The 23675-nt window shown below is 44.4% G+C and overlaps 1 long non-coding RNA gene across 1 annotated transcript in view; it reads left to right on the forward strand.

The window, feature by feature from the left end:
- The window catches only part of LOC146892887 (uncharacterized), a 29423-nt gene extending 6409 nt beyond the window's left edge, over nucleotides 1–23014 (forward strand). Inside the window, exons 2-3 of the long non-coding RNA XR_015003555.2 lie at nucleotides 7993–8052; nucleotides 22567–23014. This is a non-coding gene — a long non-coding RNA (uncharacterized LOC146892887). The remainder of the gene's footprint in view (nucleotides 1–7992; nucleotides 8053–22566) is intronic.
- The last annotated feature ends 661 nt before the right edge of the window (nucleotides 23015–23675 follow it).

Consider the following 23675-nt stretch of genomic DNA (forward strand, 5'->3'; position numbering starts at 1 on the left):
GGAGAGGGAGAGCAAAAGACAGGGTGGGGAGAGAGTGGTTCGGCACCATAATTGCCGTGGGGGACATTCTACCGACAGGTAGCACTCCTTCATGGTTCTAGCAACCCCTAAGGCTCCTTTGCTTGAGTCTTCGGGTTCTGGAGGACAATGTCTTCACCCTGATGGTAACCATGTCTGTTTTTCTAAATGTTGATTTGTCTCACCTTGCCCACCTTACTGGGAACTGCCCCTTGTTAAGGTTTTGGCCGTACTTCCCAATTGTGCTGTTATGCTGACCGACTGAAGGAGTCCCAACAAGGAATATTTTTAAACATCTACCTTCCTTCCTTCCTTCCTTCCTTCCTTCCTTCCTTCCTTCCTTCCTTCCTTCCTTCCTTCTTTCCTTCCTTTCCACTTTTTGGTTTTTCAAGACAAGGTTTCTCTGTAGCTTTGGAGTCTGTCCTGGAACTAGCTCTCTAGACCAGGCTGGCCTAGAACTCACAGAGATCTGCTTGCCTCTGCCTCCCAAGTGTGCCACCACCAGCCAGCTTCTTTGGTTTGTTAAATTGTGAGTATTAGTGCAATGCTCACAGGTGTTGCAAAAGGAGCGGCGGGCTGTGTCCCACCACCCGGCTCCCCGGCTAGTTTACACCCGAAATAATTACACGGAAACTGTATTCTTTTAAACACTGCCTGGTTTATTGTCTGTAGCCTCTTATTGGATAACTCTCACATATTGATTTAACCCATCTCTAATAATCTGTATGTCACCACGGGGTCGTGGCTTACCAGGAAAGATTCAGCATGTCTGACCTGGCAGCTTCATGGCGGGCAGCTCTCTGCCTCTGCCTGACTCTGCTTCTTTCTCCCAGCATCCTGTTCTGTCTACTCCACCTATCTAAGCTGCTGTCCTATCAAAAGTCATGGCAGTTTCTTTATTAACCAATGAAAGTAACACATAGACAGATGACCCTCCTACATCACACAGGGGCCAGATGAGCTGGAGTTAAAGACAGTTGTAAGCTGACATGGGTGCCAGAGACTGAACCTTAGAAGAGCAGTACATGTTCTTAACTGCTAATCCATATCTCCAGTCCTGGAGACTTTTTAAAAGGGCATTTTTATTTACTTTTACATGTATGAAGTTTGTGTGTGTGGGGGGGTGTATATACATGCAATGGTACACATGTAGAAGTCAGAGGATAGCCCTGTGGTGTGGGTTCTCTCCTTCAACATTTACATGGGTTTCAAGGGTTGAACTCAGGTTGTCAGACATGAGTGGCAAGCACACACTTGTCCATGGAGCCATCTTGCTCATATCACAACATGGAGGGTTTTGCACGTCAGATTAAGGACTTGTTATTTTTCATATTTCTGGGATCCTTCTTTCTTCTTTTTTTCTTTCTATGTAGTCCTAACTGGTCCCAAGACCCAAATACTTCTGTCTCAAGGCTCATGAGTGCTAGGGTATGAGTATGCAGCCAAAGATGACTTTGAACTTGCGATCCCCTACATCTGTCTCCCAAGTGCTGGGAGTGTAGGTGAGCATAAACCTGACCTGTTGAGCAGTGCTGGGGTTCAAACCCAGGGCTTCATGCACACTAGTTCAGCATTCTACCAATTGAACTGTATCCCAACCTCATCTGTTTCTTTTAACATCTCCATCACTACTTCTTGAGCCACTGTAGACCCTCCATCCCTTTACAGAAGGCCTCTCTCCGCATATTTCAGACTCCTTGGAAAACCTGGTTTCCTCTCGTGCTACTAGATGAGGGTAGAGAGAGGCCTCTGGCTTTTCCTCTCTGATGAAGATATTAGCCACGGTTCATCTCCCTAGATTTCGGATGTATTTGCAAGCACCCCTCAGTCTGGGTATCCATAACCTTTCTTGGATTGATTGTAAATTAGATCATATTACTAACAGCACATAATTCTTAAGTTATTTCCCATGACGTGTAGAGTCCAAATTTAACCCTTTAGGTTTTCCTCCCCAAATCTGGAAGGACAGATGCTTCTGGGGTTTTGCTCTGGGTTAGGGCTCAAGGCCAGTTCTCAGGACAAGTTCAACAGAATGAGAGTGTGGGTCACCAGAACAACAGATACCACAAAGGGCTGTCATCTACATCCTCTTTCTCTGTTATCTGTGGTGTCCATTTTCGTTTACACCCACATCGTATTTATCTCCAGGCAGCGCTTCTTGAGACTGTGTCTTCATGTTCTCAGTACTTACTGAGGATGTATCTTCACGGTACCAGCTGGATTTTCCCAGCACTTTAGACGGGTAAGCCACCGAAGCTTGGCTCACACTGCATGCACACACCCTCCCAGAGGTGAGGCTGCTGCTTCATGTGTTGACTTCACTGGCCCCAGAACCTATTCCCTTGTTCTATTTAAATGCTAAGTATGTATTGCAGTGACACCCTGTGATTATAGAATACAAGTGTCCTGTGTACGGTCTAGCTTGCCAAGCCCTCTGTGTGCTGAAACTGCTTTTCCAGTCTGCTGGTGGGGCTTCTGACCTTACTTGAGTCTCTTGATGAAGCTTAATTTCCCTCAGGCAGGCATACCATTAAGAATGTCCCTTTCCCATGATCCACACCAGAGGCCATTGGGTCATGGACCTGTCTGGGAAAGTGAAGATCTTAGAGACCCAAATACCTACTGGGAGAAAAAAAAATAGAATATTTTATTACATGTTATAGCAATCAACATCCTTAATAGAGATTTCTTCCCATCAAAAATTTTTTTCAAGGCAGTGGCTACAACTCTCCTCTCTAGGTGGCTGAGAACCTTGAATTTTTAAAATATTCCTCCCTCTGTCACTCAAGTGCTATGATGACAGGCAGGTACTGTAACACTCGGTTTCTGCATTGTTGTCAGTGGAACGTAGGGCTTTTTGTGTGCTCGGTGAGCCCTCCAAACTGAACTACACTTCAGCCCTCCTTTTTTGTCTCTATAGAAGAGTCTGTTCATTATCTCAATAGTAAATACAGCATGCTCATGTGTCTTCTCTTAATCCATAAATTCAACTCTTAGGTATTTACCTAGAATGAAAAGCTATATAAAAATTATAATGGAAAAATATTCTTAGCAACTTTATTCACAGTAGCAGAAACCCAAAATCAACCCAAAATGTGCATCAGCAGGGTTTGGATGAACAGACTGGCTTGCATCATTTAAGTGAAATCTGACTCAGCAAGAGAAATGAATGCATTGCTAAGATAGGCAACAACCTGGCTAATGCGCAAGAGCAGCTGGGCACAAAAGTAATAACTGTGTTTGTTCGAAGTGCTAGAACAGGGAGCACTGCGGTTTCCTGAGGTGAGGTACAAAGAATTGTGGGAAAGGAGAATGAAAAATGAAAGGACCAGTACAGTCACTTTCAAAGTGGGAATGATCCAAGTCAGGTGGCGGTGGCTCACGCCTTTAATCCCAGCACTTGGGAGGCAGAGGCAGGTGGATCTCTGTGAGTTCGAGGCCAGCCTGGTCTACAGAGTGAGTTCCAGGATAGGCTCCAAAGCTATCTAGAGAAATCCTGGAGAGAGAGACAGAGAGAGAGAGACAGAGAGAGAGAGAGACAGAGAGAGAGACAGAGAGAGACAGAGAGAGAGACAGAGAGAGAGACAGAGAGAGAGACAGACAGAGAGAGAGACAGAGAGAGAGACAGAGAGAGAGACAGAGATAATCCAAAACTCACAAAAGTTAATGCTTTCTCCCCTCTTTAGCAATTTTGATAAAAGGTCACTGGATTTTCCCACCCTTTATCCTTGTCCATACAGATATAAGCAAACATATCTGCACATAAGTAGGTTTTGAGATCTTGCTATGCATGATTCTTACTTTAAAAAAATAAAAAATAAAACAGGGCTAGAAAGATGGCTTAGCAGGTAAAGGTGCCTGTTTCTAAGTTAGATTTCATCTCTAAGACCGCATGATGGAAGGATAGAACTAACTCTCATAGGTCTTTAGCCTAAGCTAGTTCCAATTCCCAAGGATGGCTTTGAATGTATCATCCTCTGGACTCTACCTTCTGAGAGCTGTGATTGCTGGGATTATATTATGTGCCACCATGCTTGGTTCATGTAGCGTTAGGAATCAAACTCAGGACCTTGTGCATACTAGGCAAACACCCTCCCAACTAAACTATATCAAAGTCCCAGTTATTTATGTTCTTGATGACACGTCTGAAAATCTGTTCTTTATGGCATTATCTGAGTCCTACATTTTCCTCCAAGAGTTTCATAGATCTGGTTCTCACATTCAGATGGTCCATTTCAATGACTTCATTATTTCTTCTTCTTCTCCTTTTCCTCCAACTCTTCCCCTTTCTCCTTCCTCCCCCTCCTTTCAATTCCTTCCTCCTTCTGTCTTCTTCCTCCTCCTCCTCTTTCACTTCCTTCCTTCCTCTTTCCCCCTCCTTCCTCCTCCTTCCCCCTTCTCCTCGTTCTTGATAAAATCTTGCTATGTAGTCTAGTTTGGTCTCAAACTTGCCATCCTCCTGCCTCTGCCTCTAGAGTTCTAAGTTTCTAAGCCCATGCTATGACTTTTGAATTTCTGTAGAAGGGGACTCCATTCTATAGATTGAAGATGTCCAGTTGTCCCAGCACCATTCACTGAGTTTATTATTTTTTCCTCTAATGAATTGTTTTGGTGCCTCACTGAAAATGAGTTGATCAGGTTCAGTAATTATTCTCAGTGTCAAGGATAATAACATGACTGTTGACTTGTAGCTTATCTTACCACCCTTTGCCCTTTCCACTCTGAGGCCGTTTGTTTCAGAGATTGTTCTGGGATTTGTAATCTTTGAGTAACACCGTACCAAACACACTGAAGCATTGGCACACTTGTATAGGGGTACATGGGCCAATAACTGCAAATTTTCCTTATCTTTCGGGTGGGGAAAATAAAAGTCCTTACACATAGAGTGTTTATGGAGATAAAATAGGGTTTAAAAGATGCCTCTGAATCATACAGTAAGGGGACAACTGTAAAATACTTTACAACATAAAGGAGCAAACTCAATGCTTTGGCAAGATTTGGCCCAAGGACGCCAGAAAGCAAGCTTTGCTCTTTGATTACCCGGCTGAATGACCTTGCCCAGTCGCTTGACTCTAAGCAGCTCCATTTCCTGGTCTACTGAATTCAGGTAATGATGCCAGCTCTAATCACTGTTCTGAATTATTAGATTGAAACCGGGGAGTGTGTGTGTGTAAAAAAATGTACATCAGAAAGTTTGTTGTTCTGGGTCCCGCGAACAGTTTCAGTCGCTTTCATTCAAAAGAAATATCTTTGGCTTGTTTATAGTGAGTGATTTACCCTTCTGGGGGAACAACCACAAGCAATGTTTACCCCAATAAAACATTAACATGAGGTTTCTTACCACTTATCTGGGCAAAGGCCAAGGCCTGGTATTTGGCTCAAAGAAAGTAGTTATACATTGTTTAATAACAACCAGGCCCTTAGGCAACTCCCAATGAAAACCTTGGGTGTCTGGATTAGAGTATGACTAAGGAGTACCTCCACCACAGCTTTTTATTGATTGCTTAGACTGAGGAAGGAGTATTCTTTTCTTTTCTCTTCTTTTTTTCCTTAAAGAAGTCCTGGGCTTAATCGGCTTAATTGATATATGGTTTAATTGACAGAGCACTTACCTGGCATCCTCCTGGGTTTGATATCCAGTACCCCATAAACTTGGCATGGTGGTCCATGCCTTAATCCTCACACTTTGGAGGTGGACAGGAGGATCAAAAGTTCGAGGTCATTCTTGGCTACATAGTTGGGAATTTAAGGCAAGCCTGTATTCATGATACCCTATATCAAAACAGCAATCTGAATAAACTTCATTTACACTAGGATGAGCTTAAAGCCTCAGCCTTTCTCAGCTCCATTTGCCACCTCATGGAGTTAAGGGGAGAAAAATGGTGTGCCCGAGGGAACCTGATTTGTAGGGAAGAAGCAGTGAGCCAAATAATAGTAGCAGCCCAGAGTAATAGCTGCCTCATTGAGAAAGACAGACATCACACAGCTTTTCTAGATGTTTCTCCCCATCAAAACAGGTCACTGTAGAGTCACTGAACTCTGACGATGTTAATCTCAAGTATGACCTAACAGTTACAGACAGACCAGGGTGGGAAGAAAGGGTCTTCAATTGTTGCTAAGTGTCAATGGCACCAAAGAAGTCAGACAACTGGAATACTAACCTCTCTGAGAAGTCTGGATGTTATTTTAAGAGGAGTAACTCAAGCTTTGAGTTTGATTCACAGTGACATTTCACCTGGTACAAGAAGAGGGATGGCCATGGGTAAGAACGGTCCCTGCACAGAGAATGGACTGTTCTAGAAAGCGGTGAAAAGGGCAGAGATTCAGACGAATGAGGGTAGAGAGGCAAGATGAGGATCTAGAGATTTCCAAAAGGGAACTTCCCCTGTGAAAGTTTCTTCCTAGGTGCCTTCCATTGTAACCACAAAAAGTTAGACGTTATAGAATTTTACTTGATTTATCTGAGATTCTGAAACTGCCTTTAGCCTCTGCCTTCAGTAAAGTGTGAGCATAGCTTGATGTGGTGGCATGTGCCTATGGTCTCAGCACTTGGGAAGTGGAGCCAGAGAATCAACACCAGTTTGAGGCTAGCTCGCTCTACACATGAAGAGCCAAGGCAGCCAGGGCTATATAGCGAGTCCTTCCTTGATTCTTGAAAACAGCAAAAATGTACACACAGCTGTTTATTGGCTGTGTCTCAGCTTTCTTACCTGTGAGATGGAGATAATTCTACCTCCTGAGGTGTGATGAGGGTTAAATACATGGGCACAACTCAAATGTGCTACTAAATGTGCCAAGTGAGCGACCACCAGATGAAAGTGAATGTTAATAATCGTAGCTTTTAGAACCACATCTCCCCCTTCTTCTTCTCGTGAGATGTCTTCTTCCAGGTCTTTCAGATACCCAGAAAACCTAGAGCTACTAGTATCTTTTTTGAAGCGAATGGGATATTAACAATATTATCACAAGCAGAAGATGTTAGCTCAGTGGTAGACAACTTGCCTAGACTGAGCAAGATTCTGGATTCCGTCCCTAGTCCCGTAAAGTTGAAACAACTTAAATAAACCAAAGCCCAGTACAAAGCTCTAGCATTTTGTTCAGGCTGAGTGACTCACAACTATAATCTCAGCATTCAGCAGGCCGAGGTTAAGAATGTCATAAAGAGCTTGAGGCCAGCCAAGTAACAGAGTGACTTTCAGTCTGGCTAAGACTACTGGACTACGTAGAGTTGAGCTTTTGCCCCAAAGGAAAGGGGGTGGGAGTAGTATGCTTTAAACATCTGTCTGTAAGAAGTTAATACTTGGGGACCAAATTCAAGCAATAAAACAGTGTTGTTTGCTGTACTTATCATATACAAACAGCGCACTCACTATAGGCATATGATTGGAGATTGGAATTGTCAATCGCTTCCAGAGCTGGTGTGTTGGCCTGGCTTCTGTCTTTTTATGTAACTGCACATGGGGAGCCTCACAAACAAATTTTAGTCTTTTCATGGAGGAGAGATCAGACCAAAGGTCTTCATTCTCCTGAACTCTTGGGCCCTGAGCAGTTTACTGAAGAAAGACAGTAAGGGCCCCCTCTCAGAGTGATCTATTGCCAGAGGAAAAAACAGTTCAAAGAAGTAAAGTCCAGATGTTTCTGGAAGGGACAAGCTCTTCCCTAACGTTGATGAGGGAGGTAAAAATCTAGATGGAGAAGTTACATTCCAGTAGCTTGGCTAGTGAACACTGGAGGCCTCATGTGCCTGCATTTTTATGTATTCTGATGGAGTCATGAAATGGAGTTCACTTCCTTCTGTCATTAAAAAGGTAAATTGTATATGTATTCTGATGGAGTCATGAAATGGAGTTCACTTCCTTCTGTCATTAAAAAGGTAAAACAGAACGAAAACAGACTCTACAAGCAAAAAGGATCTGTGGTATTTTGAGATACTCTGCTTTTGAGTCCTGTCTGAGGAGTTCCCCTTTTCTGCAGGAGAGAGCGTGGAACCTCAGCAGGAGATGACTGCCTGGGCTGGAGAGGTGGCCTGCCATGGTAAGCATGAGGACCCGAGTTACAACCCCCCAAACCCTTGTAAAGCTAAGTGGGGTGACACACGTCTGCAAGCCCAGTGCTACTGTGGTGAGATGGTTTGTGAAGACAAGAGATTTTCCCTAGAAGTTTGTGAACCAACTCTTTTGTGACATATGCAACAAGAGACCCTGCCTGAAATATGGTTCAGGATGGGCGCCTAAGACTGTCTTCTGACTTTCACATGAACATACACCACACACACACACACACACACACACACACACACACACAATCATATACACATGCGCACACCACACACACTTATGCTCATATACACCTATGTGCACTTACACATACACACACACACTATCATGTACACATGTGCACACCACACACACTTATGCTCATAGACACCTATGTGCACTTACACAGATCACACACACACCATGCATGTGCCATACACACATACTCACATATGATCATACACACATGCACACCACACACACCACACACACATGTACATACACTCACACATGATCACAGACATATACCATGCACACACCACACAGATTGCGCACACGCACACTACTCATGCAAGCACCTCATACACACACCGCCCACACCCCACGAACACCCCACACACCCCACACATCCCCCCCACATCCCCCACACACTCCACACACCACATTCACACCACACTGTAGTTATATTTCATTTGTATTTTAATAAATAAAATTTGCCTGAAGTTCAGAGAGGAAAACAGTCACACTGGTCAGCCTTACATATCAGGCAGTGGTGACACATACCTTTAATTTCAGTAACCACACTAGTTTGCCATAGAAACTGTACTGCGCATGCCTTTAATCCCAGTGCTTGGGAGGCAAAGACAGGGTTTCTCTGTGTAACAGTCCTGGCTGTCCTGGAACTCGCTTTGTAGGCCAGGCTGGTCTCGAAATCACAGAGATCTACCTGCCCGTGCCTCTACACACACACACACACACACACACACACACACACACACACACACACAATCATACATGTTTTCCCCCCATTCTGTTTGGTTTCCTGCTGCTGCCACAGCACATCACAGGGATGAAGAGGGGGTGTTCACAGCTGTAAAACTGAACTTCTGGAACAAATGTACCCTGTGGGAGGAGGACCTTGCTAAGTGCTTTTTGTTTTAAAACTCAACAGTGCTGAAGCACAGTGTGGAGGCACACCCATGGGATCCCAGCCCTTGAGACGTAGACACAGGATGATCAGGAATTTCAGGTCACCCTTGGCTTCCTGAGTTAGAGGATAGCCTGGCCTCCCTGAGTCACCTCTTCCCCCTCCCCTCCCTTCCTCTTTCCCTCTCCCCTCTGTCCCTCTGTGTGAGGCTGAGGTTCAACCTAAGGGTTTTAAGCATGTTAGGTCACCTCTGTACCACTAGGCTATATCCCTGGCCTTTGAGACCCTTCTCTCCTGACTCCCCTCCATCTGCCCCTCCCTTCCAACAGCCAGGGTGGAGTGAGGGAAAGGGCAAACCAGGCCTTAGGCTGGTCTGCCTCCGGTCCTTTCCTGCTTGTGGTTTTGGCATCGTGAGGATTGGTTCCTTTGCTGTAAATGTGGCAGCCCTGCTCTCCTCCCTGCTTCTGCACTGTATAAAGGTGGAAGGCAATGAATATTCGATGGCTGTTGCGTCTCAACCCAGGACAAATGACTGACTGAGGCATCTGTTAACATGTCGAAGTGGACTCTGGCTGCCAGGTTCTTCCAGTACCCTCAGTCCCTCCCAGTTACAATGTTTTCCTTCCTGACTGGCTTACCCCACTCCTTCCCTGAACTCTCCAGCTGAGGGACTGGGCTGCCCTTCCCCCAGCTTCTCTCCCTATATAATCCAGCCACTTTGGCTACACTGATCCTTTTACTCCATCGTCCCTTTTTACCCCCCATCCTTTACCCCTTTTGCCCCTATGGACCTCTCTGTCTCCCGACTCTCCCCTCTCCTCACAGGGCCCTGCTCAGTCTGCAGGTCATGTCCACTCCAGACTCTCCCAGACATCTCTGCTCTGGCAATGCTCTCCCTCCTATTCACAATAAACCTTCCTCTCCGCCGTACCAAGGAGCAATCAAGTCCTCCTTTCTACTTTATTAGTTTTTCATCCAGTGACTATAACTAGAGATGGGTCCTCTAAAGGACTACGGGCATTCTCGAACAGTCTAGCTTCTCTGTGATCCTTCAGGATATTAGTCTTCCCCATCTGCTTTAGCTCATTGGGATGCATGGCGTTTTCATTCATTCATTCTTTCATTCATTCACGTATTTATAGACTTAGGTTTTTTTATATATAAATTACACTCATTTTGAAAGAGAGGGATAGAGCCAGCGAGTGAGCATGTTGGGGCATGTATGGAGGTCAGCGGACAACCTATAGGAGTTCACCATGTAGTTTCTAGAAATCAAACTAAGATTCCCATGCAAGTGCCTCTCCCCCACGGAATCCTCTCAACAGCTCCTTAAAAGCTTTCATTTGTGGAAACCTTCAAACATAAAATAGAATACTATAATAAATCCCCGTGCACCCATCACTCCAACAGGATCATGAGCCCATTGCTGCTATTCTTTCAGAGATATGTCTATTGCCTTAGCTAAATCACTTTAAACAAATACTATGTGTATCTGTAAATGTCTTCCATATGGACCTCAAAAATGAGTGCTCTCAACATGAAAGATACCAGGATGCTATTACTTTGTCTTTTAAATTTTAAAGCTGGGTTATAATCTGTAGGAGACTGAGGCAGGAAGATCATCATTAGTTCCAGAGTAGCCTGAAAAAAGAAACACACACCAAAAGACAGCAGCAAAATGTTGGTGTGGATGAAAGTTAAATTTCAAAACCAAATTGCATTCACAACACTAGTTTTGCCCCTTCTGCCCTGTTTTCCCTTCCAACAGGTAGCATTCTGTTTTTAAGTATTTATAATCATATATGTGGCCATATAACACATATATATGTATATATATGTTATATATATATATATATATGCATGTACTATATATGTAAGTGTAAATGTGTTTGAACCAGCTGGATAAAACCACCTTTCTCTGTCTTGATTTCTTATCTGTTACTGTACCTTGAGAAATATAACATAGATTTTAAGGACTCCGGAGAATACACATATGTTATTTATTCAGCCAGTTCTTTATAATAAAAATCTTAATTGTTTCTATTCTTTTACTATTTTAATTTTGTTGGTTTGGTGTTTTGCTTTTTGTCAACTTGATACTAAGGTCATCTTGGAAGAGGGGACCTCAACTGAAAAAAACGCTTCCATCAAGTTGATCCTGTAGGCAAGTAGTCTGTGAGACATTTTCTTGGTTGACGAATGGTGTGGCCCACTGTGGGTGGCACTACCCCTGAACAAGTGGTCCTGAGTTGTATAAAGATTCAGGCTGAGAAGCCAGTAAGCAGCAGCACTTCTCCATGGACTTGGCTCAGCACCTGCTTCCAGGTTCCTGCTTGAGTGCCTGCCCTGACTTCTCTAACGATGGACTGTGGTCAGGCGTACAAACCAAATAAATGCTTTCCTCCCCCACGTTGCTTTTGATCAGTGTTTCAGTACAGCAATAGGAAGCAAACTGAGACACCAGTCAGTGCCAATTCATGCTTGACACAGTACACATAACCTTTCCTATCCTTGTAATGTACAAATTTGGGGTAGATATCTGCAGTGGGATTTGGAGGCCAAAGAAAAAAATGCCAATGAGAATTAGGTCTCAAGGGCTGGTTCTCCTCTGTGGAAGTTTACCATTTGGCTTCTCACCATTGGTGAATGCAAGGATCTATTTCTGCACAGTATTTCACAACATGTCAATCTTTTGGATGTTTTGCTGATACTTCTATTCCCCGTTTCCCTCTCTCTCTTTCTCCCTTACTCTCCCTCTCTCTCCAATCTCATGAAGTCATTAAGTTATCTTCAGTTACTGGGTAATCCAAGCTTGCCTTGAATTTATTATCTCCTTGCTCCTGCCTCCTGGGCTGGGATTGCAGGTGTGTGTCACCATACACGGTTTAAGATTGACATACTGTGTGTTTAGAAGTCATTTGCATTTCTTTTAAAGTTATGTGCATATATTTCTCATCTACTTTTAAAAATATATATGTATACGATTGCCCTGTCTCTCTACTTAGCTCTTTTCATGGGATGATCAAATAGGCATCTTCTCATACAGCTTGGTCAGCACCTTCCTGGCTCCTCCCTTCCAGTGCTTGTCAATCACTCAGGGTCCTGGTTGGCTGGTACCTCTGCTTTTGATCTCCCACTGTTTAAATTTGCAAAGTTCCATCCTTCCTCACCTACTGCCAGCTGGGGAAGAAACTGCTTACTCTATCTTTCCTGGACACAGCTTGGGGATTCTACACTTAATTTCTTTCCCGACTGAAGTCCTTTTAGATCTAATCCCAGAGCGTGAACCTGGGACCTTCTCCATAGCAGATGAATGCTCTGCTTCCAAGCTGCATCCTTCATACCCAGACATCTTTGTCCTATCATTGTGAGGTTGCCTCCAGTGGCACTCGATGGAATCCTCTTGTGTGTGTCTTTAGTGGCTTCTTACCCTCTTCTCTACAGAGCACCCTTTTTTTTTTTTTTTTTTTTTTTTTTTTGCAGTATTTAGGACACTGACCTGCAGAAAGCATTTACAAGTGGATGCTCAGCAAAGGCCTGCTCAGGCAGTAAGCAGCATTTATTAAAATAATGTATACAATGGCACAGGGGGTAAATTACACCCTGTCAAATCTGATGATCCCAGTTTGGTCCTGTGACCCACATGGTAGAAGGAAAGAAACAACTCCCACAAATTATCCTCTGGTGACCTCTTGCAAGTCACGCCACAGGCATGTCAACACACTCACACAAAACCAATAAGATTACTGCAAAAGTTAATAAAATAACGCGTACTTGCTGATGGTCTAAGGTGATCTCGCTACAGATGAGGTCACAGACATGAGGTGTGTGAGAGTCACAGTGCCACCCAAGAAGGCAGGGGTAACTGGAGAGATAGTCTCACGGTGTAAGTGTAAAAGCAAAGGCAGTATTCCCTCCCTGGCTGTGCCAGAGGGCTGCTTTGCCACTCTGGAAAAATCACTTCGTCTTTTTGGCTTTCATTTCCTCTTCTGTGAAACACTAGACCGAGATTTGCTGCTGAATAAGGCTTCCCGGTTGCGGCATTTTGAGATCCTCAAGTGTTTGACTCAACAGTTGGCTTGCTGTAAGGTTTAATTACGTGATCCAAATGATCGGCTCTGCCGGCACAACCTGTCTCTCCGCTGTACGAAATCTTGCGTTGGCAAGAACACAAACGAAATAATTACAGGAGAAAAGATCTCCTCGAATTCTGACACCAAAAGGCCTGCTAGCTTCTGGCAGTGTGCATCTATTTTAACAATTATGTTCTCTAGTTGACTACTTCACATTTGTTTACTCAGGATGGGTAGGCACCATGTGCTTATCACATTTTTTTTGACTCTAGAAACTGTTGAACGATACATCGTCTGGGTTGCCCCCATTGCGGGGGTAGGGGCTGCGGGGGGAGTTGTCTCCAAACATCTGACACCACCAACTGTCTCCTCCCAAAAGCACTTGGCTCAGGAAGGACTCTGGGTTGATCTGGATTCGCCAAGTTACACCCCTCCTTTCCACCGTAGTGAGCACAGACACACGGTTCCTGGTATATTTAGCTTATAGCAGATAGCGCAGGCCCCTCTCTGTGGCTTAAATATCTTAGTTTCCTGCAAGTTCCTTGAAGATCTGTACTTGGGAGACATCCAGGCCCATTTCAGATGCAATGATGAATGACCCTTTCCAAGAAAGTCAAGAGGCTTTCTCCCATTTCCTCTAGTTTCTTTTATGTTTTCAGTTGTTCACTGGGTCATGTACTTATTTGCTCCTTGGCCATGTGCAATGTCTTGAACCTAGAAAGACCTTTATTTGCTATGTGCTGGAATGTAGACCTGGAAAGAAGCTACATACAGAGAGAGCTTTGTTTTTCTCCATCAACATTTCAACCTCTTTCTGCTTCTCTGTCCTTCCATTCTGCATCTGAGTCAATCATGACTTGGTACCAGTGGTTTTTCTAAATACAAAGCTCATAAAATTACCTCTCAGAGAACTTTTAAATGATCTGTGCCCTCATCGGGTAGCATGCAAGCTGGGCGGCAGGGTGTAATTTTGTTTTACCATCTTAAGTCGTTAAAGTGACAACATTTATAGGGTGCAGGTCTTGTTGGGAGGGTTGCTGTTCATCACGCGGCTGCACGGTGGAGAGTGGTTAGAGGCTGGCTGTGGTGGTGCGCACTTTAATCTCAGTTCTCAGATGCTGCAGGCCGGTGGGACGGGAGTTGATGCTCGACCCTCATCATACAGAGAGCTCGGGGCCAGTCTGAGACACCTGAGGTCGGTTTTCTCTCAGGAAAAAAAAAAAAAAGCACAGATTAAAAGTAGGCAGTAAAAAAATAAATAAATAAAAACATAAAAATAAATAAATAAAAAAAATAAATAAAAGTTAGGCAGTGAGCATAACTGTTTAAATGCAGAGATGGTCAGTATAGCTAAAAACATTGACTATAGTCTAGTTATACAACGTAACAAAGTTAAATAAGCTAAAATTTAGAATAGTTTCAGTCTAGCCACTAAAATCATTTTTAAATAATCATATTGGAACTTGTTTGTAATCTATTATTTTATCAAAGATTAAGCTTTGCAGTATATGACCCAATTTTCTAAAATTCTAAATGAGACCAATCGCAGTGGATTAAGCCTGAAAGGCCATCACTCCAGAGTCTGAGGCTTAGAGAATGTCATGAGTTTGAAGGTAGGCTGGGCCTCAGAGTTCCAGGACAGCCTGGATTACAGTGTGAAACTGTGTCTTAAAATAACCAAAATATACAAAAATTATATTATAATTTTAAATGTTAAAAATGTGAAACAAAAGGAAAATTATTTAGATGGAAATATATTGAAATATTTTCACTGATGTTTTATATTTCTGCATGTGTCTATACACATGAAGGTGTATATTCATGTTTACCACTTAGAAGGAAATATGAACTTCTCTGTAAAAAATTAATAATTTTATCTGTTAAATATGGGTGATTTTTTTTGAAGTAGCATTACTGTGTAGCACACTGATTAGTCTCTCAGATATGACTGCAGCATGTGGATGCGGCTCCTGGGTATTCTTTGCTGGCCATGTGATCTTCTCTAAATTATGTAACAAAACATGTGCGTTGAACAATAATCAAATCAACGTAATTAGCATCAATTAGCACCAACAGTTATCATTTTTATGATAAAAACATTTAAAATCATCTTGTAGCTTTTTTCTTTCATTTTTGAGACAGGGTCTCTCCATGTAGCTTTGGCTGGCCTAGAATTTGTTAATGTGGACCAGACTGGCATTGAACTCATAGAGATCCACATGCCTCTGTCTCTTGTGTGCTGGGATTAAAAGCATGCACCATGACACCCGACTTCTTGCAACTGATTTGAAATAGACAGTACATAATTATTGTATTGATGTACCTTGTATAGACACATCGTTTTTGTAGCATAACTGTTTTGAACTAGTAAAAAAAAAACCGTAATAACAATGTACTCCAGGTTTCTAAAATAGATTGTTCCATCAAGTGTGTTATCAGATGTAAGTGGAGAATGAGTCTCCTAACTGTGTTGTCAAACTTAGACACACATCATTATCAGCTGGAGGGTTTAGGAGGACAGATTGCTGGGTCCCACCCAGCAATTGTGTCTGATTCAGCAGGTTTGGGTGGATTTTGAGAATCTGCATCTCTCATTGGGTGGCTGCTGCTGACTCAGGACCACCCTGTGAGAGCCTCTGACCTCCAGCATTCAGTGCCACCATCACAGACCGGGGAAAGTCTGCGGATCACCATCCCCGACTTTTATTTTTTTTTATTTTTTTTAAAGTAATTTTATTAAATTATAAAAAGTTTCCATTTACGCCCTCCTCCCAACGCCCTCCCACTCCCCCCCTCCCTCTCCTCCTCCCTCTTTGTCCCCAAGGGCAGTCAGGGTCTCCTGCCCTGTGGGAAGTCCAAGTTCCTCCCCCCTCCCTCCAGGTCCAGGAAGGTGAGCATCCAAACAGACTGGATCCCAAAAATCCAGTATATGCAGAGGAAACCAGTCCCAGTGTCATTGTCAATGGCTTCTCAGAAAGACTGCAGGCCAGCCACATTCAGAAAATCCGGCCACATTCAGAGAATCTGGTTGGATCACATGCTCGTTCAGTCACGGTCCATCTGGCCTTGGTAAACTCTCATTAGATCCGACCCCTTGTATCAGTGGGTGATAGTATCCCTCGCAGTCCTTCGTCATTTTCTTCCTCCTTCTGCTCCTCATTTGGATCTTGGGGGGCTCAGTTCGGTGCTCCAACGCGGGCCTCCATCTGTATCGCCATCCAACGCCAGATGAAGGATCTATGGTGATAAGCAAAATATTCATCAGTATGGTCATGGGCCAAGGCCGGTTGGGGTACTGATCTGAACAGAGAATTCACAACAGATGAACTTCGAATGGCCAGAAGACACTTAAGGTCATGCTCAACCTCCTTAGCGATCAGGGAAATGCAAATCAAAACCACTTTGAGATACCATCTTACACCTGTCAGAATAGCTAAAGTTAAAAACACCAATGATAGCCTATGCTGGAGAGGATGTGGAATGAGGGGAACACTCATCCATTGTTGGTGGGAATGCAAACTTGTGCAGCCACTTTGGAAATCAGTGTGGCGGTTTCTCAGGAAACTGGGAGTCAACCTCCCTCAGGACCCAGCAATTTCTCTCTTGGGAATATACCCTAGAGATTCCCAAACATACTACAAAAGTGTTTGTTCAACTATGTTCATAGCAGCACTATTTGTAATAGCCAGAACCTGGAAACAGCCTAGGTGCCCCTCAATAGAAGAATGGTTAAAAAAGGTGTGGAACATATACACATTAGAGTTTTACTCAGCGGTAAAAAATAATGACATCTTGAATTTTGCATGCAAATGGATGGACATAGAAAAGGCTTTACTGAGTGAGGTAAGCCAGACCCAAAAAGAGGAACACGGTATGTATTCACTCATAAGTGGATTCTAACCATAATTTAAGGTCTTTGAGCCTATTATTCGTGATCCTAGAGAAGCTAAATAAGAAGACGAACCTGATGAAGATTATTTAGCTATCCGCCAGGAGGTAGGAAATAGTCAAGAGTCCCAGGTAACCTTGGGTGCATGGGGGGGGGGTGGGAGGGTTGTTGGAAGGGGAGCGGGTTAGAGAGAAGGGAGTAGGGGAGGAATGGAGAAAGCTCGGTTGACCGAGATGGGGGGAAGGGAGGAAGGATGAATGTGGGATCAGGGAAGAATATATTTCAACTAAGGGAGTCATTTTAGAGTTTACAGGAAACTTGATTATATATGGGATCCCAGGTCCAAGGAGAGATCCCCACATCCCCGACTTTTAAACCGCTCCTGTTGCATACCGCTAGACTTCCTTTCCTACTCCTCTTTCTTCCTCCCATTAGCATTCATGGGCCACTTATGGACCAGGCACTGTATTTGGTGCTAGGGACAAAAAAATGTTTCTGTCGGGGAGTTTATAGACCAGAAGGACTCTTGAGGGATTTACAATTTGCTGGTAGTTCAACTAGGAAATGAAGAGTTTGGTCACTAACTTTTTAAAATTTTTTTTGATACAGTGTCTTCTCAAAATGTATTATACAACATCATGCCATATATGTATGGGTGTGTGTGTGTATGTGTGTGTGTGAGTGTGAATGTTTTGCCTGCATGTGTGTATGTGCACTCTATACATGCTTGGTGCCAGTGAGAAGAGGGTGTCACATCCCCTGGAACTGGAGTTATGGATAGTTGGAATCTGCCATGTGGTGCCAGTATGCAAACCCAGGTTCTCTGCTATAGTAGCAATCGCTCTTATCTTCTGAGTCATCTTTCCAGTCTCAACATTAACTTATGCTAGTGGTAATTACTGTACATCCATTGTCCCAGGCTCTTCAGAAAACAAAACAGCAATTTATTATAATGTTTTCTGTGTTTCAAGTATTTCCATAAGCTTTCTTTCAGAGGAGCCTCACACGAGCCGCTTAAACCTGAGAAAACTTATTGGCAAACAAATGACCCAAACCACAGAGTTGAGGGTTTGCCTTTTCTGGACAGTAGGTAAAATAGACTTGAAATTAATTCCTTATTTCCTTTCTTGTTGTTGATCCAAATTTATAGAGGAGGCTGGAGAGATGGCTCGGCAGTTATGATCACTGGCTGCTCTTCCGGAGGACCCAGATCTGATTCCCAGCACCCACATGGCAGCTCATAATCATCTCTAACTCCAGTCCTGGGGAATCTGATGTCCTCTTATGACCTCCGTGGGCATCAGGCACATATGTGGTACACAGAAGTACATGCAGGCAAAACCCCACACACATTCAATAACTACAAATAAATTTATAGAGAACTAAATTTTCCGTAAGGTGTCTTTTTCTTTCAGTGACTTTGTGATATTGGTTGAGTTAACTGATCATTTTCACCTGTTATTTCAAGGATGTATGTGATACTTAAATAAAGGTTTTAGGAGTTTTTAATTTATTATTTTGGGAGTGTGAGTGAGTGCAGGTGCACACATGCCACAGTGTGTGTGTGTAGGTTAGAGAAAAACCTTGCGGAGTTGGTTCTAGGGAGCAACCTCAGGCCATCAGGTGTGCAGAGTAAGCACCTTTATCTGCTGAGTCATCTGCTGCCCCACCCCACCATGTGTGGTACTTTCAGGTAAGCATTTAATTTAATATTAGCAACAAATGCAAATCTAAAAACACTTACTATCCAACAGAAGCGATGTACTAGCTTATAGGTTTATACAAATTGTAACATAATACAATTATATAAAAATATGTCATTTTACACATGCACACACACACACACATACATGCACATGCACACACACACAAACGAGAGGAAAATACAGAATGACACTATGACAGTGACTACAGACTGCCTGGGGTTCTGGTGGATAACAGGGAGGACACAAACCCAGTCTGGGGAAAGGATTAGGCACGGTTTCCCAAGAGAGCTCAGGGTTCTTTTGATTTGGTGTGCGGTGGTTTGCATAGGGTGGAGAGGAAGAGGTCCTGTTAACGGGACTCAGACATACAGGAGTAGAGCGTCTCTAGGCAGATTATGTTCTCCGATTGACTAAGCGTGCTATGTGGCTTATAGGAGAAGCCTCGAGAGGTGGGTGGACTGGACCGAGGAGGTGCTGGTCGGGCATGTTTGGGTAGAAGCTTCCTGTGGGTGGAAGGCTGAATCAAAGAAGGTCAAAACTTTGGTTTTAGAGTTGCCGAGTCCTTGAGCGATCCTGGGCAACGTAGCGTGATTTCTCTACGTGGAGAATGCGGGTAACCAGGGCTGCGAGACTGAGTAAGGTAATGAGTGCATGCCTAGCTCTTGACACAGTGCTCGTGTTGGGTTTATGTCACCCTCTGTTACACCCAGCCGGTTATGCACCGTGAGGAAGGAGAGAGAACACTTACGGCTTCTAAGATGTTAATAAAGCACCACATAGGCTGGTCACTGATCGATCAGAGCTGAAGGACAAGGACTCGGGACCCCTGTTTCTCCCGACAGCTCCAAGCGGGGGCAGAAGTGGGGTTTATAAGCATAAAGTTCATGAACATTTGCTGCCAAGTTGCAGTTACGATTTTCACCAATCAGGACTTAGAGATTAGGGGCTTCCGTGAGTGCTCCATCATTGCCAACCGACATGCAATGAAAGCCTCTGAGTCCAGCCAATTGGATTCATAAGTTCGTTCTGTTGCTGGGAACAGTCATAATGTGTCTAAAGAACTAAAGATACATAGCGACTATTTCTCTGGTTTAGGGAGGAGCCTGGTCAGCCATTGGAAAGTTTTCAGCTCCCCTAGGGCTTGGGGAAGTGAACTTTATTTCACCCAACAAGTAAAATGGAGTCAGGAGTTAGGCTAAGGTGCTTTTGCCAAGCACCCTTCACCTCTGTCATTCTCCCCGATGGGAAGACATGGACACTAGAATTCCTCTTTCCCCAGACAGTCCATAGAAATTAGAAAACCCCTCTTTCCTAATTCAACTACAAATCCCAAACATCCTATTCTGACCTTGGTGTAGCCTTCCTGTGTTAAGAGCTGACCATCAGGAGCTTATATATTGGGTGGGAGACGCAGCTCAGTTGATAGTGTTACCTTGATGTTTCATTTCAAACTCAGGGCAAACAACTGAGATACCTATTTAACATACCAGAGCGGACCTGGCCACTAGGTTCTCCCAGCACCCCTCAGTCCCTACCTGTTACGGGGTATAACAGGCATGTGCAGCCCTCTACCCTGAAGTCCCCAGCCCAGGGACTGGGCTGCCCTTTCCCCAGAGTCTCTTCCCTAAATAATCAAGATATTTTGGTTACCCGCCCCTTTTGTACCTTTGGCCTCCTGGCTGCTGCACCTGGCTCCTCTCTCTTCCCTTTCCCTTCTCTTCCTCCTCTCCCTACGTGGCCCAGCTCAGTCTGGTCATATCCACTCTGGACTCTCCCAGATGTCCCTGACTCTGACTATACTCTCTCTTTTGTCTACAATAAACTTCCTCCTCTACCATACCTAGGAGTAGTCATGGCCTTTCCTTTCCTTTTTGTCCCCCCACCCCACCCCGCCATTTACCTAGCACACACAAAACCCCAGCACTGCATAAGCCAGGTATGGTGGTGCACATCTGTAACCCTAGCAGCTGGGAAGAAGAGACAAAAAGATCAGGAATTCAGAGTTACCCTCGGCTACAGAGTAAGTTCAAGGCCAGGCTGGACTGCAGAGACCCAAAAAAACTTAAAGCAAAAATAAACAAGAAAGAACTTCAACCTTCTTTGCTTGGTAATAGGCCATATGACCTATTACCTAGGTAATGTTACAGCCTAGGAACGCTGCAGCTGAGGGTTTGAAACACAAGTGTAGATTGACAGCCCTTGCTGGGTTTTCCCCTGCTTCCTTCAAAGCTTCCCATTTTGTGCAAATCACATTTCTGACAAGGCCATTCTTGTTTCTTGAAACCTAAACACAAATCTGATAACTTCCTCTGGCTCTTAGAGTCTGCAGTCCCAAGAGCACTGTGTCAGACAGAGCTGAAACCAAATACTTTATATGCATTTTTTCTCGCTGTCCTGTCCTTCAGTATAGCTGGGTCACCCATCATGAAGGGCGCCCCCTACACTTCCACAAAATAAGCTCCCAACAAATGATGGTAACAGGATAATTAAGATAATGCTGTTGATGGTGGGCGGGGGGATCACCATCAGTGCCAACCTCGTTGTGTACGATGTGTGCTGCAGAGCAAGCATGGGGTGATGGATCCTGGGGCATTCACTCTTGGTGACCTTGGACAAACTTGGCTGAGCAACTTGCCAAGTCTGTGCCTCTGCAGAAAGATTTGCTAAAGTGGAGGATGGAGAAATAGCTGCTCGGTATGTAGCAACCCTGCTTTTGCTCTATGTGTTATGGTAGAATTGGGGCCAAAGAATGAATGGATAGGCTTGCCATTCAGAAACCGGGAAAAGCAAGCTATCAGGAGCTGTGGATTCCTCCGATTTATAAGTCCACTGGCATCTGTTTTGTTGGTTGCCTTTCTTAGTGCTGCAACAAACCCCTGACAAACACAACAAAGGAAGGGAAGGATTTGTTTTGGTTCAGTCTGAGGGTGTCTTCTACTGTGGTGGTGTCGTTTGGTGGCAGGGGCTTGAGGCAACTGCTCATTTCCCAGGAAACAGAGAGGTGGATGCTGGCTCTTAACTCACTTCCTCTTTAGCTACAGTACACCACCCCAACCTATGGAATGGGACTTCCTACATTTAGGGTGAGTCGTCCCACCTAAATGTAGAAAATCCTTCCTAAATAAGTCTAAAGGATGTGTCTCTTCAGTGGCTCTAGATCCTGTTACGTTGACAATAAGAACCATCACATCTGTCTTCATTGTCAAGGTAAGAAAGGAATCAGGATAATTGACTTCTAGGTAGACTGCCCCAAATCTAGGCTGCTGCGTGTATAATACACTTGAAACAGGCCAGGTCCTTGCCCAGAGAGAGGTTATGTTGGTGAGATGTTCTTAGGAAGAAGGAATCAGTTCTTATAGACTAGAGACCTTAGGGAAGGAAGGCTGAGGGAGACCACAGCCAGCACCAATGTTTGAGGGACCAATTCTCTCATCCACCACCTGTAATGGGTGGAGCAGCGGAACGGAGGGAACAGCGGGACCGTAGTATTGGTGATGAGCTGTCTGCCAGAAGCTTCGCTCCCATTTTCCCATGACTGCGTCAGAATTCCCATTCCGAGAGCGCGAGATGCCAAAACAACAGCTGCTGGGCCTCTCTCCCTGACCTCAGTGTGCAGGGCTGGGAGGTGCAATTAGAAAGCTTGGGAAATGGCTTAAGCCCAGAATATCAAGTCATAATTTCTCTTGTTAACTTCCAGGCAGACATTGCATCTGAATGAATCTGAAGCACGGGCTGAAGAAACCTGCCACGGAGAACTTTCATCGCCACGCAGGGTAGCCTGAACCGCCTGACTGGGAGCTCGGGTGACTTTCCAATGGCCTTCCTTCTCGTTCAGTCCCCCAAGTCCCCTGTACATTGGCACGGTCCCCAAGCATGGAAGAGCAGACGTCCATCTTGAGTGGCCTCCTTTGAGGGGCTGCCAGCCCTAGGTGGTGTCTCGGCTGGTCTCCTGTTTGCAGTTATTCATGATTTTCAGATTTGGGCCGAGCTCCACCACCGCTGAACTTCACCTCCACTGCCTTCACGCCCAGAGTCTTGGCAAGAGAACGAATGTCGTCTCTCCATTCTCTCCACCACTCCCCATCTACCCACACCACACCCTGCTCTCTCCATAAAGGTCTCCAGGGCCGGGGCTGCCATCTGCACCACGCTTCCCCTGGTTTGACTGGTTTTTCCTGCTAAGGCAGCTCAGCTCCCTCCTTCAGGAGCGATGACCCACAGAGACCTGTGGTTAGTAGACAGGACCGGAAAAAAAAAAAAAAGGAAAAAAAAAATCCTTCAAGTTTGCCAGGCAAATAGTAAAATAGGTCTTTTCAAGAGATTCTGAGAACCTGAAAAGTGACTTTGTTGTAAAACCTGTGATTTTCCTTTCTCCTTTCCAATGAGTTGCGTTTTTGAACTATACTTAGTATTCAGAGCTCAAAGCGCTCTCTGTTCTGGGGCTTGAGAGCCAACCCTTCCTCTCAGTTAGGGGCAGGGCTTTTTGAAGAGCCCTGCTGCAGTCCTTCAGACGGCAAGCCGATTAGTTGGACTTGAACTGACCATCAGCAGCCCAGATTCTACATTCCTTTCTGAGGGAGGAAAAAGGGGAAAACAGCCGACCCTCTGACTCTTGAAAATACACAAAAGTTATTCATTAAATTCAGCCTTCTCCGGTTAGGAGCTGGTTGCCGTAGAAGCGAGGTAAGAAGGCTGTAGACCCTACCCTGTGTTCCAAACGCACAGTTTAACCTTCAGCAGGCTAGCTGGGACAGAAGGCCCTTGGTGTCTGGCAGGCTCTCACTAATTAACATGGCGGCTGCTCTA

The sequence above is a fragment of the Myodes glareolus genome, chromosome 9 (assembly GCF_982192425.1).
Source record: "Myodes glareolus chromosome 9, mMyoGla1.1, whole genome shotgun sequence".
Lineage (NCBI taxonomy): Eukaryota > Metazoa > Chordata > Mammalia > Rodentia > Cricetidae > Myodes > Myodes glareolus.